Source organism: Chinchilla lanigera, unplaced genomic scaffold (assembly GCF_000276665.1).
Source record: "Chinchilla lanigera isolate Chin_1 unplaced genomic scaffold, ChiLan1.0 scaffold00009, whole genome shotgun sequence".
Classification (NCBI taxonomy): Eukaryota; Metazoa; Chordata; class Mammalia; order Rodentia; family Chinchillidae; genus Chinchilla; species Chinchilla lanigera.
In genome coordinates this window covers 7,201-24,497 of record NW_004955410.1, presented here as the reverse complement: position 1 = coordinate 24,497, position 17,297 = coordinate 7,201, and positions in this window count along the sequence as shown.

The following is a 17,297-nucleotide window of genomic DNA, read 5'->3' as shown; positions in this document are numbered from 1 at the left end:
AGAATCACATCTGTAATCATGTACTGGCAGGGAAATTTTCACAAGATGAATATCTAAAACAAGTCTACTCAGAAACAAACTCCAGGTCTCTTCAGTTTTCTCAAGAAAATTACAGCTAGAGAATTTATAATACTAATAATCCTCATAGAAAACCCTCAGTGAAGATACTGAGGAAAACATGTCCCTGTATAAAAAAGCCTTTAAGCACATAAATTATCTAATTAATTTAAACTTGCTGAATTAAATATATGCTTCTCTTTGCTATCCACATACCTATAGAAGAATTTTTAAATTTCTAAAGGGAGCAGAGTAAAAGAATGAAAATACTATAAGCTCACAAAAATCACGGTAATGAAAATAGAAATGCCAATAGATACAGGTGTTGACAGATATTTCTGAAAGGTGGACAGCATTCGTGAACTCTAATTGATTTATCAAAGGAAGAAGACCTGAAGGCCACAGGCTATACAGATGGAGGAGAAGAAAGCTGGTGTGGGCTGAAGACTCAATGGAGGCATCAAACACCTCAGAAATCAGAGTTTATGGCAGATCCAAACACAGAGAGACTGACTGAAAACTTGCTTGAGAATGCAGGCTCCTCAGAGCGTGGCAAGAGGAAAAGAACTACTTCCTCAGAAAATGTGGCACTAGGGAGTTACAGACTGAGGGACAGCAGATGTAGCACAGCATCTTCCTGAGGACGGGACGCTGGATACTGAGGTCCACTCAGGGACACCTTCCTCTCACTGACCCCCAAGTCCAGCTAACTCAACACCACTGTCATTTCCACCTGAACCACCACCCAAGGGTGGCAGAGCCACCTTCCTAGTTTCCCAAAGGTGCTCCCCATGGCTGTATCCCCAGGCCACCCCCCAGTCTTCATACCTGCTTACCCCCGGACACAGACTGCTGCAGTGTGACTGCCCTCCACAGTGTGGCATCCTCGTCCTCACTTGTCACACTGAGCACATCGGCAGAATCCTCTAAGTTCTCCACAGTAATTGTAACCTGGGAATTTGTCCACACAGTATGGTCCTCGCTACAGGCAAGGTCGTCCTCATGGTAACAGCCCCATTCCTACCACCACCTCCTGCCTCCTGGATGACCACACCCACAGGAGAGCTCTCCCCTCTCCCGCCCTCAAAACCCACACCTCCCCGCTGCCAAACCCTGCGCCGACCTCCTATTCCCCTGAGGGCAAGGACGTTATCTGAGTGAGGCGGAGCAGTCCTTTCTCTACTCACCCTCAGCTGCTCTGGGTCCATTTTCCACCGTTTTACACAGGAAACATGGAAAGCACAGGTGCGCTGTGCTCGTCCTTGTCCCCAGGCACCAATGTGGTTCTCCTGTGAGCAGCCCTCTGCCTGTTCCTTGGAATTCTACAGAAACCTGCACAAGGACTCACAGGCAGCGGGTCCTCTCTCAGGCCCACCCCTAACATCTACAGAACCAAGGACAAGAGTACAGACTGAAGGGCCCCTTCCTGCCCCAGCCCCACCCCACGTCATGAGCGGTGACAACAGCCCACAATGCTGGACGAGTCTGGTGTCAGAAGGGCAGACGGGGAGAGCCACAGAGGCCTTTCATACGGTCATTCCCAGGTCTTATCAGCTGGAGCGTGGTAAAAAGGAGCCACGGCCTGCACCTGGCCCACAGTACACAGCAGGAGGAGGGACCCTGCCAGAGGACAGCCAGGGTGTGGCCTCCTTGGTGCAGACCAGCCAGGCCCCTCTTCCTGGTCTATTCCCAGCACCTTCTGCGCCATAGATGAGAAAGGTGCCTCCCCCTTCGTAAGATAAAATCCCAAAGGAAGGAGGTTTTGCCTATCTCACGAAAGGTGGTTGGATTAAGGGATTTTTGCTTTGTTTTGTTTAACCTTGGTTTTGTTTGGTAGGTTTGTTTTGTTTTTGCCTAAGTCAAATTAAACTTACACAGTAATATACAAAAGTACAATTTTCTGATCAGTGATATACAAAAGTACAGTTTTCCAAAAGGGGAAAAAGCCACATCCTGGTCATGGCTAATTACTTGTGGCTACAAGCTTATCTGTTAATAACAAACACTAAAAATCTGCCTAGATTAGTCAGGCTAAAACTGAAGAGGCACTTTCACGTCCATAAATCTTCAGCCACCAATAACTACTAAGTGTCAAGGTAAACCGTCGAGTTTCAGGGTTGTATTACACACAGCCTACAGGGCTTAACCAGGGAGACCACAGCCTGTGTGTACCACGGCATCATTCATAACAGCGGCACCTGTACAACATCTGAATGTGCACAAGAGACTGGTCAATAAATCAGGGCATGCACTCTTCAGAGAGTGCATTTTTAAATGCTATGCCGGGGACAGGTAAAGACCAACATGCTTACGACATGTTTAAGGGTAAAAATAAAAGGTTATAAAGCACTACTGCCTCGCCATTCTTTGGCACTTCAGTCTAAGCGTTTCTCTGCATGGCGTCTGTCACCGGCAAAGCTTTCCAGGTGGGTTCCTCAGACATGGGAGAGGTATGCTCTGCAGGAGGAAGACCTGGAACTTGAGCATCATCCCTGAGCAGGTGGGAGAAGGGCGTGGCCACACAGCCGATCAGAAAGTGGGAACCACAGAATGCGAGATGGAGCACATCGGGGCGCAGCACTTTTTGCTGACTCCACAAGTTGACTCCTGAGGAGCCAACCCCAGATCTGAATTCAGCTAAGCCACTGGCATAATTCAGATGGAAAGGATTTATAAAAACAGAATTTAAATTCAAAGCCAATTCTCACCGCTGCCACTGGAAATTAAGCTTTCCTTGTAGAGTGTGTCTACAAAAATAGCAAAGGTGGCTCTGAAAATTTAAAATCCAAAATCATATTGTGCTTGCAAATCATGTGAGCTAAGTAAAAATAAGCTAATTTTTAAAAATAAGCTAATTATTTAAATTCCTTTGCACTCAGCTGACCCCACAAGAATCTCTCCAATCAACAGCATTTTCAAATGACTGGCAAAACCCTAACAGAACCTTCATCATAACTATACTTCCTAGAATGCAAACTGACAGCATCCATCAAAGGCTTCCTTTACATTAGAAACGGTAGCTGCATGTGGCCGTGTGCCCAGTAGCCCTTCCGCAGCCCTCAGGTTACAGCCCGCCTCCCACCCTCATTACCCTGTGGGGAACTAGTCTGAGACTCTGTGTAGCTCCAAATGGACAACTGATCACCCCTGGCCAGGATCTCATGCGGACAGACTCCTGACCACTACAGCCAATTACTCACCTGAGCCGGACACATGGGGGAAGCCTTTGACAGTTTCTTCTTCCCACTCTGCCCAAAATACAAAGACCCTGCAAGGTAATTAATGCCAGGTAGACTGGAAAAGAAAGCCAAAATTTTCCAACAACCAACAACCATAAGGGAGTTTTCTGGCTTCTTTTCTTTCCTTTTTTCTAGTTTTGAACTGAAGGCTATGAAATCAGTTCAGTGCAGAATGAAAAACCCCAGCATAAGCTGAGGGGTCCCTATGAGCCAGAGCACATGCGTGTATACCAGAAGGAAGGTCACGTGTGCATACCGGGAGGGAAGGTCTCCCGTGCATACTGGAAGGGAAGGTCACGTGTATACCAGAAGGGAAGGCCTCATGTGTATACCGGAAAGGAAGGTCAGGTGCTGTTTTTCTCTGCTCCCTCTCCAGCCCAGCCTAGGCCAACACTATACAAGGGGCTGCCTGAGACACTGCAGCAAGGCCAGCACCTCTGACCAGGATGTAAACCTAACCCTGTCTCTGGATGAAGGTGTAGAAGGGAAAATCCTGCTAGGCAAAGTTTGGGAGAAAAATCTCTGTTATCCTTTTTCTTCCCTATTCCTCTTGTCACTATTCCAGTCAAGTGAAACTGCACAGGAGGCTGGAGGCTGGAACTCACAATAATCCATCTTTCTGCTCAGAGGAAAGTAGAGAGCCCAGACAGCATCGGAGAGGAGAATCCTCCACCCTGTGAGAGAGCCGGCCGGGGCCCCAGCCCCCACACGCACACTGCCTACATGGAATGTCCTCTCAGAGGCATCAAAGGTATGGAGAGCTGAACTAGACATGGGCCACCCTGCCACACCCTCAGAGACTGGAGCATAGGGTAGATGCGCTCCTCCCCGGAAAGGGAACAAGGACTCTACAGCCATCAAACTCCTGGGTGAAGAACACACGTTCCTAACCTAAGTAGGTCGAAGAACACATGTTCCTAACCTAAGTAGGTTGATGCCTGCTGAAAAGAGCCAACTCCCTACAGGTGACTGAAAGGACCCAGCCTCATAAAGTGATATTGAACGTGCTCAGAATAGAACCCAAACTGACCTGATAGACAAAGAACAAGGAAACTCTGGCCCATATTCTAAGAAAATCCACGTATGACAACACCAAAATCCACAGACACTAGAATGGTCAAATAAAGAACTTGAAGCGGTTGTGACAACGATCCCCAAAGGCAAAGGCACTCTAGGCCGGTGGGCTCTGAGCTGGCCAGTACGACACTGAGCCATCCACGCACGGCACACTCTGACACTGTGAGAGTCGGCTGATGTCATCCAGTGTTCTACAGAACCGACCCAGCGTTCATGGATGTCTCAAGGTTCCGTCCCTGGAGATGGCAGCTGCCACCCATTACTGATTAACACAGTGCAGGGCACAGAATATGTAAGTATTACCTCAGTTCACAGACACTTCTGTTTGTAAACAATGCAATTTGCAAACAAAAGCATTCAGCAGAATTTTGCTTCCAGGATTAACAAACTCTGCCACATCCACCTTCCTCACACAAATACAAATGCGGCCATCTTCCCCAAAATCTAAAACAAATTACTTTTGTAAATCAAGGTACCACCATACCTGATACATTTGTAAAGTGTTCCCAGTGCCTCAGTGCCATTCACCTCGATAGGTAAGGAGATCCTGGCCTAATCTAATCCCACGTCATCTCCCAAAGGCCCAGTGTCCAGTGTCTCTGGGCCGAGGGTTGGGTGTCAACACACAGACTTGGGGGACACAAGCATTCTGTCCATGAGTGCTACTCTCTGATGCTGGGTTGGGGGGAGAGATGACAGAACTGTGTCGCGACAAAAATGCAGAACCCGAAGCTTGGGCCGTGAGCAGCGGCATGGCTTTTCTCCTGCAGAGCGGGGCTGATTGCAGCATCTTCCTCCAGAGTCGACGTGAAAATTAAATGAGTTAATGCATATGCCCATGTAGTGCTTCGGACAGCACCCAGATCATGCTTACAAAACTGCTTAAAATGTAAATACAGTTTTCAGAAAGCATGTCTGTATCAAATAAAATAAGGAGTTGTTATTACATTTACGCCCCGTGTGCCTGCCTCCCTGCCTCAGAATTAAACAACCAAGGGAAAGGATGAGAATGTCCCTGTATAAATCCCACAAACCTGGCAGGCAGCCTCAGCCAACTGAACACAGCAGTGCTTTGCCACGTGAAACAAAGAGCCAAAATATATCCCACTTATCTGAAATAAATTTCTCCCAGAACTTCAGACAGTATGGGACAAGTAAGCTTATTCTTCTTTCATACGTCCAAGCAATGTAAGGAGAAAATGGCCCAACCCAACTCAAAATGTACCAAGCTGTAAGTAACCACAAACAAAAATTGCAAACACTCTTCATAAATAATGCAATATTCTCACATTACTGAAATAAAATGAACACATGAAGTTCACCAATCACCTACTTTGTGAGCTCCATAATTAGCAAACTACCAGATTGGATGTATTTTCTAAAGACGCAATTTTAATCAGTGTTGACTTTATTTCCCTTTTAAATTGCAGAGGTTATCTGCTCTGGGCTTCCAATGTCTTCCTGTTTGCATTGGAAACACCCACACACTCAGAGCGCGGTGCACGCCCTGTGGTTCAGGGCTCAGGGCCCAAGGCAGGCGGCCGGCGGGAAGGGGAGCACTGGGCGGGACCTATGGGCTGCAACTGCAGCTCAAGGCCCTCTGACAACTCTGCGCAAACACGCATTTTCAGAACTGAAAGCCCTACCTTACCAGCGACACTGCTGCATTTTATCACAGCCACGGCACTGCCGAAGAGAAGCACGCACACTGACCTTCATTTTCAGCCACACTGCGGCAATCTGACCCGTATCTCTGATGCTGTGTGAGGTTTCTCGCCTCAGGCTCCCCACCGAGCGTCCTGAGCACAAACCAAGATCTCCCGCAATGGAAAAGTGAGAGATCGTGAAATGTGGACGGTGCCCACCAACAACTTGTCCTACCACCTTCTGACTTTGTGATAGTAAAGAAGCAATGCGCATTCAGTAGAACAAAGCTCAAATTTTGAATTTTGACCTTTTCGCAGACCTGTGACAAACAACAGGAGAACTTCTCCCAATACTCGCCAGCCACGGCACCGTCTGCCGGGCCATGGTGCAGACTCCTGGCTCCCACGCACAGGGCTGTGGACCGGGGCAGCTGGGTAACCTCGGAGCCCTAAGTACACTCTGACATCAGCATGCTCAGTTCAGGATGGTTTTATCGGGATGTAACCCTGTTGTAAATCAAGTGTTGTTACAAAGAAAATGGCACATTATTAGTATGGCACAAAAACCATGCCCCTAAGATTCAAAATCATAAATGTCCTCATTGAGCGCTGGGTCAAACTGAAGAAATGTTGGTCAAAAGGCCTGTAATCCCAGCATTCTGAGAGGCTAAGGCAGGAGGATTAAAAGTTTGAGCCCAACCTGGACAACTTAACAAGAACCTATCTCAAAATAAAGCTTTAAAAAGGGTTGGGGATATAACCTGCAAAGGCCCATCCTTCACCTATGCGCACACATACAGTGCCTTACGAGTTATCACATGAAAAAATGATCTTGCAAATCTTAATTCCGTAAGAATTCAAAGTATTGAACCTCCTGTCAGCTCTTCTCAGGAACACAGAAAACAGTTTAGAGATGAATTGTTTCCGAGGCCCACTAGGGCACACTGAACCCACAGCAAAGTGGAGAAGTTGCATCCCCAGGGAGGCTGAGACCAGCAGCTGCAGACACTGGCTACAAGGCCTCCACTGCCTGGACCACAGACCTCCACCCTACAGCATCCTGTGGCCGTGACACAGGCAGTGTGGCTGTCAAAGGTGCTATGTCTGTTTCACGAATCTGGAAGACGTATTTGCTATGAAAACTGGAGTTCATCTGAACCATAAGTAAGTCACCCAGGAGGCATTTATCAGTCTACCACTGGATACACCCACACGGCTCTGGTTACCCATCTGCCACATGCAACAGGATGGGCCGGAGAGTCCCGAGGATGCACAGGTGCCCAGAGCAGCGCGGGCAGCGGGCAGCACCACGGAAACAGCTGAGCATCAGGGCACGCCAGGGTCTGCTCCACGGTGGGAGGTGCTCTTGTCAAGTTATTAAGTAGCCATCCCACCCCCAGCTGGCCAATGGTGCACCAGGGCCAGCACCCAAGGTACTTTACCCTCAAGGATGACCTTTTGGTCTGTTTTAATTTTTTAAAGTTTAATTGACAGCTGGAACCATGAGTCAATGGTGTCCATGACGTTAAAGGGTGAAGCACTCACACCGCCTGTCTTTCCAGGAAACAGATTCTTACCCCAGCTTCACTGGTCTCTAGTGGTATCATGATATGTGAATCTGCTTTCAGAACACTCGCAGGACCTTGCTGATTACAAAAGGAGTTACGAATGCTTAGCAGTGGAGAACACCTGCCCCAGCTCTGTTATGCCACAGTCTGTTCTCTTATGCAAAAGCAAGCGAGAAAAAGGAGTCCACAGCAGATCTGGAGGCTCAGGATGTCATGAGGTGCCTGTCCTCCTGCTTCCTCCTTTGTGGCTTAGATCACCTCATGACCCAAGATGGCTGCTAAAGCTCCAGTGATTCCAGTCATGTGATAGTCAACAAGACAAAAAGAAATGGAGGGGAAAAGGGGAGAAAACCTGCCTTCTCCCTTTTAAGAATATTCCTGAAAATCTCACTTAACACATCTATTTATATCTCATTTGCCAAAACTTAGCCAATGGCTGCAAGCTGTGAAGCTGGGGAAGGTCTTCTCACTAGGCACACTGCCAGGCTTCTGCCAATGAGGACAGATGAGATCTCACACACAAGCGGAGCACCCTCAGACACCTTCCCAACGTATAAAACAGTGTCAGCAAGGGAAAGGGAAGTCCACTAAAACAGGGAGCTAAAGTAAAGTAAAAATGTTCCTAATTAAAGAAATTTCTAATACTGAGTGTACCTAGATATAATGCCACATTCAAGTTGGTACCAAATCCTAATAAAATAGCTATTTACCATAATGTTACAGTAAAGAAATTAGACCCATGTTATTTCCTAAGTTACATTCATGTGGAAAAATTAGGGAAATTAGGGAAATTTAGGAGAAAGCAATTTCAACTGAATCCTGACCTCTGTCTTTCCCACATTAAATGACAAGGTGAAACTGCTCATGTTAATGCTGAGAAAACAAAATTATATTGTTCAAAAGGGAAGTTTTTCTAAGTCTTCACTGATGTGCTGATCCAAAATAACTTCAGAAGTTTAGGTTTTAGAAATCCTTTATCAATTGGAATACAGAACTTAGAACTGTTTTAATTAAAGGTCATGATCATAACCCTCTCCCACTTTAAACACCATACAACTATAAAAAACTACTGTGCTTCACAGAATAAAAATCGAGTCCTACAAAACAAAGCGACCAGAACACACAGCTCACTTTAACACCCTGTGGTGATCCCACACCACACCATAAGCACTGGGAATGTTCATAGCGAACTCAACAGGGCCTTGCCCTCTTGGACAAACGGAAGAACTAAAGATAAGTCATTTCAACAAAACACTATAATCACTAAGCAGCTCCAGGAAAGAAAACCAGCCATCTGTGTTATTAAAATGAGAGGAATCTTACAAATATTTGGGGGAGAGCAAATTAGTTACTGACGCTAATAAATTTCTCCTTTTTATTACTACAGGTTTGTGGTACCTAATAAATACATGTACCACATGTGGGAGCTGGTAACCTTCCTCTTCCCCTCCAAACATCTCTTGGTCCCCCTCTCATCTGCAAAAGATCTATCTCCCTGTCCCAGAAGAACAACCCCACTAACACATACTTCTTAAAAACTGAGTTGGTCAAATAATCCTTGTCTGTTATCTAAAACATGATGCATCTTTCATTTAGGCTTTCCAAACACATTCTAAAAAGAAAACTATCTCTATAGAATTTCTCCAGTCACTGAGCTGGGGCTTGGGCGATGGACAAGAGCAATTTCAAATAAATAAAAAAATAAACAGATCGACTGATGTCTCTGGCTGGGTTAGTGGTAAGAAGACTTTACTTAGTGCTTTGATAGGAAAAAGAAAACTGCTTTGTAGGCACACGCAGCAGTCAGCCTGCATGTCAATTTCCCTAATGACCAAGGTGAAACAGTGGTGACTTTCCTGACCCTCACCTTCTGCATGCAAGGTATCAAAGCATCTGTTAGAATACCTTGGGCTACACGCAACACAACATTCCTACTCAGACCAGTTTAAACAAGTAAACTGAATTTTGTCCTATAACGTGAAGTCACCAAGGTAGGATATTTTTCAAAAATGACAGATTCAATGACTCAAGGATGTCCCCTGGGATTCGGAGTCCATCTAGCAGGGTTGGTTTTCTCTTTAAATTGGCAATATGATGGTTGTGGTTGTTCCAAATATTACCTCCAGGCAAGATAATATCTAGAGAAAAAATAAATTATCTCTTTCAATTTTTTTCTTATGACCTAGAAAACGTCCCTTAACTTCTCACTGTTTGTGAAAAGTTCTTAGTCAGCGTTCATGTAGGAAATATAGCATGTGAGCTTGAAAATCAAACTGGAGAGCTGCTACAAGCCATGCTCCTGGAGCTGGAAGAATTAACAATAAGCCGGTTGGACCAACAAGAAATAATGTGTGACTGAGGGAAGATATGTAACAAGAACGTGCATATTTAACAAGAACACACTGTTCCATTATAACATGACGCTGTACCTGAGGATGCAACAGGGTGAAAACACCTGACCCACCTCGGGAGGTCATTCATTCCACAGAAAATGCCAACTTCATCAATAAGGTGTTCCAGCTAAAAAGATAACACAAAAACACTCCAATGTACCTAGTTACACTGTCACACCATTTGTGCATGCCCTTCTTCAGCTCATGAAATATTTAACTTCTGTGAACTCGGTGATCGACACTGAGAGGCTAAAGCAATGGTGCATGATGACGTGGCAAGGCTGAGCAGCCGCACTTTCATTACCTGTGGATCTACGGAGAACGGTGAGCAGTGCGTCTGGGGTCTGAGGTCAACGGGGGGTCAGGATCTTGAAGTCCGGGTCTCACGCAGTGCACACCTGACCGCCGAGGACAGCTAGGACAAGGGCAGCACGGCCCCAGGACACTCAGCAGCAGCCCTGGCCTCCACCTACCAGTGCCAGGGATGCCACGAACTCACCCAGCGTGCGCTGGAACTGCATACTGCCCTGGAGAAGAGACGCGCACCCCTCCCCAGCTGGGCGCCACTTGCACAGCCCACTCTCGGGCCTCCGTCCAGGTTCACAGCAGCCATGCGTTTGCAGCACGGGGCAATTCTGATGCACATGATTACTGATTTCTCATAAACCCAATGCAAGAAATAATCACTGTCTAAAGTGCCAATTCTTAAAATCCCATAGTATCTCATTATGTTCACAGAACTGAGGGAATCATCATGCCTTGTAATAACGGGAACACCAAACTGTAAACATAAGAAAGTGCCAATGAGTAGAGTTTTCATTAATGAAGAAATGTAGCTTTTACTATTTATAAGAACATATTTTCTTACACATGCATATAAAAATTATTTACATATTTTAAAAGGACCATATTCCTTTATTTCTACCTGTTCCCTCTCTACTTCTAGAATCATCCATATTTTACACCTGTGGTACAGAGGTAAAAAGGGACCTAAAATATTACCCAGTCGGAATCAGCCAAGAAAGCGGGAAAAAAGAAACTGGTAACAAAGCCCCGCTTTGACCCCGGCAGCCGATCGTAGCTCTCCCCAGCGCAGCCACTCGGGGCCTCGCACCGGGGGTTCAGCACTTACATTTTCCAGTATTTGTTTCTATCACTACTTACGTGTATTACTTTGCTACAGTAATAAAGAAAATTTTCCAACCAAAGTTCCAGAAGGGAAATAGTTAAAGTAAAAAATGTGTGCCTGAGTCAGTACATTTTCTAGAGTATCCCTTAAATAATTTCAGGAATGAAACTTCTACCAATTACGATCTCGATCAACTAAGTATATAACGCGCGGAGTGAGGGATACACACGGTTTGGCATTAGGGCTTCAAGTAGAAAGCTGGGTCAGGCCCAGAGCGCTGCGCTCCAGACTCCCTCCCACTTGTGGCCTCAGGAAGGTGCAGCCCAGCCCCGTCACAGCCTGGCTGGGCCGAACTCAGAACCGCGTTCCCCCCTTTCGCGGACAGCCTGGATTCCACCAGATTCTGTTCCCCATGTCACCCGGCACTCCGCCAGGTAAGTGCACGGCCTAACGTGCACGGACAAACTCCCTGCATTTGCACAAGCAAGACCCACACCGAGAGATGAGTCCCATTCAAGTTCGCCTGTTTCAAGTTCGCCTGTTTCAAGTTCACCTGTTTCAGAGCTGACCCACTTCAGGTCTGAAGTCAGCATGAGCAAAGACCGAGCAAGAATAGAAACAGCACCTGGAGCTTCCTGAGCTGGGCCGGGAAACATCTCGAAGAGCCAGGTGTGCTCACTAGGTAGCACAGATACTAGAATTCAGACAGCCAGGTGAACCTCATGGAGAAGTTACCATGCGCACGCCAGGCAAACGCGAAACCCAGAGAAGTCAGCGCGACCTGGCACTAATGCTGCAGCCAGACCGCCTGGCCTCCCACCAGGCTCAGCCAGCTTCCTGCTGAGGAACCGCATCTGCACACGCTCATGCACGCAGATGCACGTGCGCACATACACACACACATGCACGCACGCATTCATGCACACGGTGAGTACAGAGGCTGGAAATGCCTGTCCAGGTAGCTGCAGCCCTCACGCACAGCTCTTAGGGAAAGTCTGTCCCTCTCTGTCAAAGGGCTTACGTCTTCCTGGACGGTTTCTAAACCAGGAAACAGGAGGCAGCTGCATCTCTGCAGCAGATGCACAGTGCCAGGTGCATAAGGCAGCTCCTGCCAGTGTGCCTGAGTGGACAGGGGTGCAGCCTGCACCGGCCTCTGCATCTGCCTGACCCAACCCGGCGTCCCTTTCTCCTGGCAATCTGTGCAGCCCGTTACTTCGCCTCTGCACTGACCTAGCCGAGCGCCAGCCCGCCCCACACTGCCAGAATATAAAACCGAAGACAAGCCTGACCACTGGTGCCACAGCACTGACTGCAGCTTTGCTGACTAAAAAGTAGGAAAAGCTCTGTTATTGTGATGTTTTCAATCTCAAGAATGAAACATCGTCCACTAACCCACATGGAAGAGTAGCCAGGCCGCTGAACTTCTGGCAGAGGTGGTGCAGCCTACAGAGGCTGCTAACAGGACGGATGCATGGATCCACCAGAGAAGAGGGCAGCGCAGAGTGGGAGGCATTTAACTCTCAATGCGGGGTCTGCCGGGGCCTGTGTCCTGGGAGACTTTCTTGACTTCTCCAAGCTTTTTCTATAGATATTTCTCCATTTATAAAAGGAATATTGTAACACAGGTCTGTGCAGGATGAAATGAAATCATGCACAGCAGGACAATAGTGCTTTGTTCATTCTTTTCCTCCATCAGTTAGGCTCCACAATAGAAACCATTCTGCCAGGGATGACTGAAGAAGCAAGCCCGCTACGCTAGGCCCCGGCTGAGGCGAAGAAGAAAGCAGGATGACAGGCAAGGTAAGACACGCGTGACTCAGCCTCCCCCAGTTAAGCCAAGTTCCAGGGAGGGTGGATGCGTTGTGTGACAGGCTTGGGAATGCCAACGGCATACCTCACTTCCTGTCTGGACTCTAAGTCAACAGAGACTTAGAGTCTCTTGGGAGCCCTACAACAACCCGGCCAGGGCTGAGATCAGCCAGATAGAATATCTCAGTACGCATGCTCTGGCCTCCCTCCAGGCTGTAGGGAGTAGAAGCGACCAGGAAGGCTCTGCAGGTGCCTGAGGGAAGATGCAGGGAGAGCAGCACATCTGGCCAAGTGAGTTGGCAGAGGAAGTGAAGGTATCACCCAACCTCAAAGGTCTCAACGCCAGACCAGGGTGAGCTGGAGCCATGCCAACATGCAGGACCAGGGAGCTCCAACAACGCCGAGAGAAGAGACCCACGTCCCCAGCTTCAGTCTTCCATTTAGATGCCTCAGAGGACAGGCAGTGTTTACTGCAAAGCTACAGAACAGGGCAGCAATGTTAGGAAGAGGAACATTTGAGGCAGATCTACCCCTTTCCCTCATTACAAGATCCCCTAAACCGCACTCCAGGTCACTCAAATGCCACCACTAAGAACAATGCGGGCTCAACTCAAAAAGAAGGAACCCATATAAAGCCTGAGTTCTAAAGAGACCCACTTAAATCTGAGGAGCAGGCTAAGGTTGCCAAGATATCTAAGACTGGTCCCACTGCTCCCTTTTATTCAGCAGGCCGGGCCTCATGTGGGAGCTTCGGTTATGAAAACTGAAGAAGCTCAGTTTGCATGCACATCTGAAGCCCATGGCCAGGGACCCACAGTCACTGCTCATCCATTCTGATGTCAGGTTTGGCTGAAGAATCTGCTATTCAAGATGCCTTTCCCATCTGACGTCATTGAACCAAACCAGTTAGGCAGCAGTCAAACTTCAGCTTGCCAGCTAAACACAACTCTGTCCAAACCAATATTTCTAGTCACTTCCAGTTTAAACTGCCCAACCCAGGGTCCTCCTCACACAGAGGACACGTGTGCATGGTTAGCAGTTGTGCCTAGGTGGAACAGGAACAGCTGCTGCCTTCCTTTCTTGTCAAAGCACCAGCTCCAGGGAGCACAGCCAGGACAGACCAAGGGGTTACACAACCGCAGTGCCCTTCTGTCCAATGCCAGTGACCAATGACTGTGGTCAGCAGCATCGGCCGGACCCCCGCACAAGTACTAAACACGGACACCTCCCTCTGCAGAGGGACCATGTGGGCCAGATGTAGCTCAGTGCACAAGCGCCTGCCTGGCAAGCGCAAGGTCCTGCATTTAATTCCCAGTACCAAAAACAAAAACAAAACAAAACAGAAGGACCACGCGAAGGGACATGGAAAGCACGTCTGTGCCCCTGTGCAGAGCTGGCCAGGAGGACGGGTGTGGAGGAAGCAGGCACGCTACCCCGAATAAGCCACTGGTGCAGGGCCCTAAGGACGCCTCCATGCGTGCCAGGCAGCCTGAGGCCCTTGCCCGAAGAGCTGTGCGGAGCTCGTGAACGAACTGGAACTACTAATGACGCCCTGGGTAGTTGGCCCCTCCAGTGGGACAGCGCCACAGGCCTCTCCACACAGCGTAGACAACTAGGCAGAACAGTGGATGGCAGGAGATGTCCCTCTCTCTCGGGTGGGTGGGGACAAGAGAACGTGCCTGTTTCCAATGAAGGCAAAGCCTCTTTGCACTCAGACACCAAAGGAGGACAGGCCTGGCCCCAAGCCCCGGCAGGAAAGAGGTGAAGAATAACACCCACGTCGTCACTCCCAACATGTTCCTGAAACCCTCAGCTACATACACCCCCCTCTCCACCACAGCCCTGTGCACCTGCAACAACCACCTGCCCCACACCTGCCGCCACACCTGCTCAGCTGGGGCAAGAAAGAGGACAGCCTGACATATACACGCTCTAAGGTCACCTGTTGATGGCGGCTGGAGCCGCAGGGTCATCTTCACGCCTGATCACAGGCTGCACATAAAACCATGAGATGCACTCACAGAAGAGGAAGCATCAAAGAGTGCGGAAAGTGAGACAGCTTTAAATATCTCCAAGAGCAGAGAGACCACAAAGAAAACCGCTAACCTTGGAAAATGTGTGCTATGTAACAAGCAGTAGGAAGCAGTGCTGTGCCAGAATGGAGCTCTCCACGGTGGCTTCCCCGCTGCCCAGGGCGGGTAGGACCCGTGCACACATGTCCCGGGCTGCGCACAGATGTGCACCGTGGCCACCTCAGCCCCATCTGTGTGCAGAAGCTTAGCAGGTTTATGACATGTGATCACAGAAAAGCCAACTGCCAGTCATCCCATCGCCCATGACATGACCGTTTATAATAGAGACTCCATACATAAATACAAACAGAGGATCAAAACAAGGGGAAAAAGAAAAGCATGCCAATGTCCTGTATTTGTGCAAACAGCACGGCACATAATGCACTGACAGATAGGAAAGACCGATTCTCTGTGTTATTAAGTCTGTATTTCCTGAGTGAGAAAACACCAGGAAGCCGCCGCACTGGCAAACGCAAATGTGGAGAGAAGTCAAAGGCCCCTGTGCTGGATCCCAACAATGAATTTTACGCAGAGCAAAATGCACCCCACCTTATCCTGGCATGTGAAGAGCGGGTCAAACCACAACAAACAGTCCCAAAGTAAAAGCTGAGTGTAAGTTTTGTGACTAGTACTTGAAATATAAGTACAGCTCAATGAAACCAAAGCTATGTTTTGATTAAAATTATTCTGAGAATAATTTTATGTGTAAAGTTATTCCGACAACTCACATTAATATGGGCAATTGATCTTCCACAATGGTACTGAAGTAATTTAATGGGGAAACAAACATCTTCTCAACAAATGATTCTGGAAAAGCAGAATATCCATTCGGAAAAATAAATCAACCTCAAACCCTGCCCTCATACCTCTATTTAACAATTAAGATGGATCATAGACCTAAATGTTTTTTTAGAAGAAAAAGGAGAATATATTCATGATCAAGAGTAGGTAAAGATTTCTCTGAGAGGATACAGAATACATAATTATAAAAGAAGTGAAATGAGTACATTAGGTTTTATTCAAATTTAAGATGCCTGCTTACCACTACATAACATTAATGCACTCATGACAGGACCGTAGTCCGTATGCCTTGCTTCCAGGCAGCTTGAACCACTTGTGGTACACGTGTGACTCTCCCCATTGGGCAGCGTTTCATTAATTGTATCACTAAAAAGACTGATAGAAGCGACTAGATTTGTTTGTACCACCCATGATACAAACCACCTAACGGGACAGTCATGCATGTGGTTCAATCCAGGGGGAATGTGTTTTTAAAAAGGAATAGGCGAGTTACAGGCCAGGAGAAGGGGCTGAAAACATACATCTGGCAAAGAATTCACATTCAGTATCTGTAAAGAGCTCTTATGACTCAATAATAAAATTCAAATTATAATCAGCACAAGATTCAACAGGAACTTCACAAAGAAAAATACGTAAATGACCAATATATACATTTCAAAGTTCTTTCATCTTTGGTTACAGGGAAATACAAATTAAAATCAAAGGAGGTACTGCTAAACATTCACTCAAATGGCCACAAACAAAGTACGGAAGGTGACAAGGTGTGAAGCACTGTGACACACCTACGTCACAGGCGCAACTGGAAAGCAGCAAGCTCACTCTGGAACGAGTGTTTAGAGCCGTATCCACTTCAATAAACACCTGCCAAAGGTCTGGCCATTCTACTCCTCAGGCTTTACCCAAAATAAAAGAAGAACATCCACAAACATAACTGTACAAAAATACTCATACCACCAAAATGTGAACATGGGCTATAGATTAGACAGCAATCAGTGTCTGAGTGCAATGTCCTGATTTCCATAAGTGTGCTGTGATTGTGTCAAAATGACCTTGTTACTGGGAAATAGGTACCAAAGTACTCAGTGAAAAAGGGCTGTGTCAACTTAAGAAGCTTAGAGGTTCAACTGAGTGGCTCAGCAGGGGGCCAGTGTTCTTACTTTGCAAACATCCTGAGCCTGTGCAAGAGGAGGCCACGGAGATGGTATGAGTGCTACATCTGTCCTAGGGTGGGTAGCCTATATACAATATAAGTGAGGAAAAGAGGCTTTCTCCCCTCTTTTGCTCTTGTTACTTTTGCTGTCTTCTGCCACAGTAAACTGTTGCCCCTGTGCCATGCCACCCTACCTTGGAGCCAGCTGATGACAAGTGGAAACCTCCACCAACTGTAAGCTAAATAAACCTTTCCTTCCTTAATTTGGGGAGTCAGGTATTTAGTCTCAGCAAGGAGAGAAAAGTAACCAGGACAGAATTTGCTGTCAGGAGAGTGGGGCTGTTGCTGTGACTATA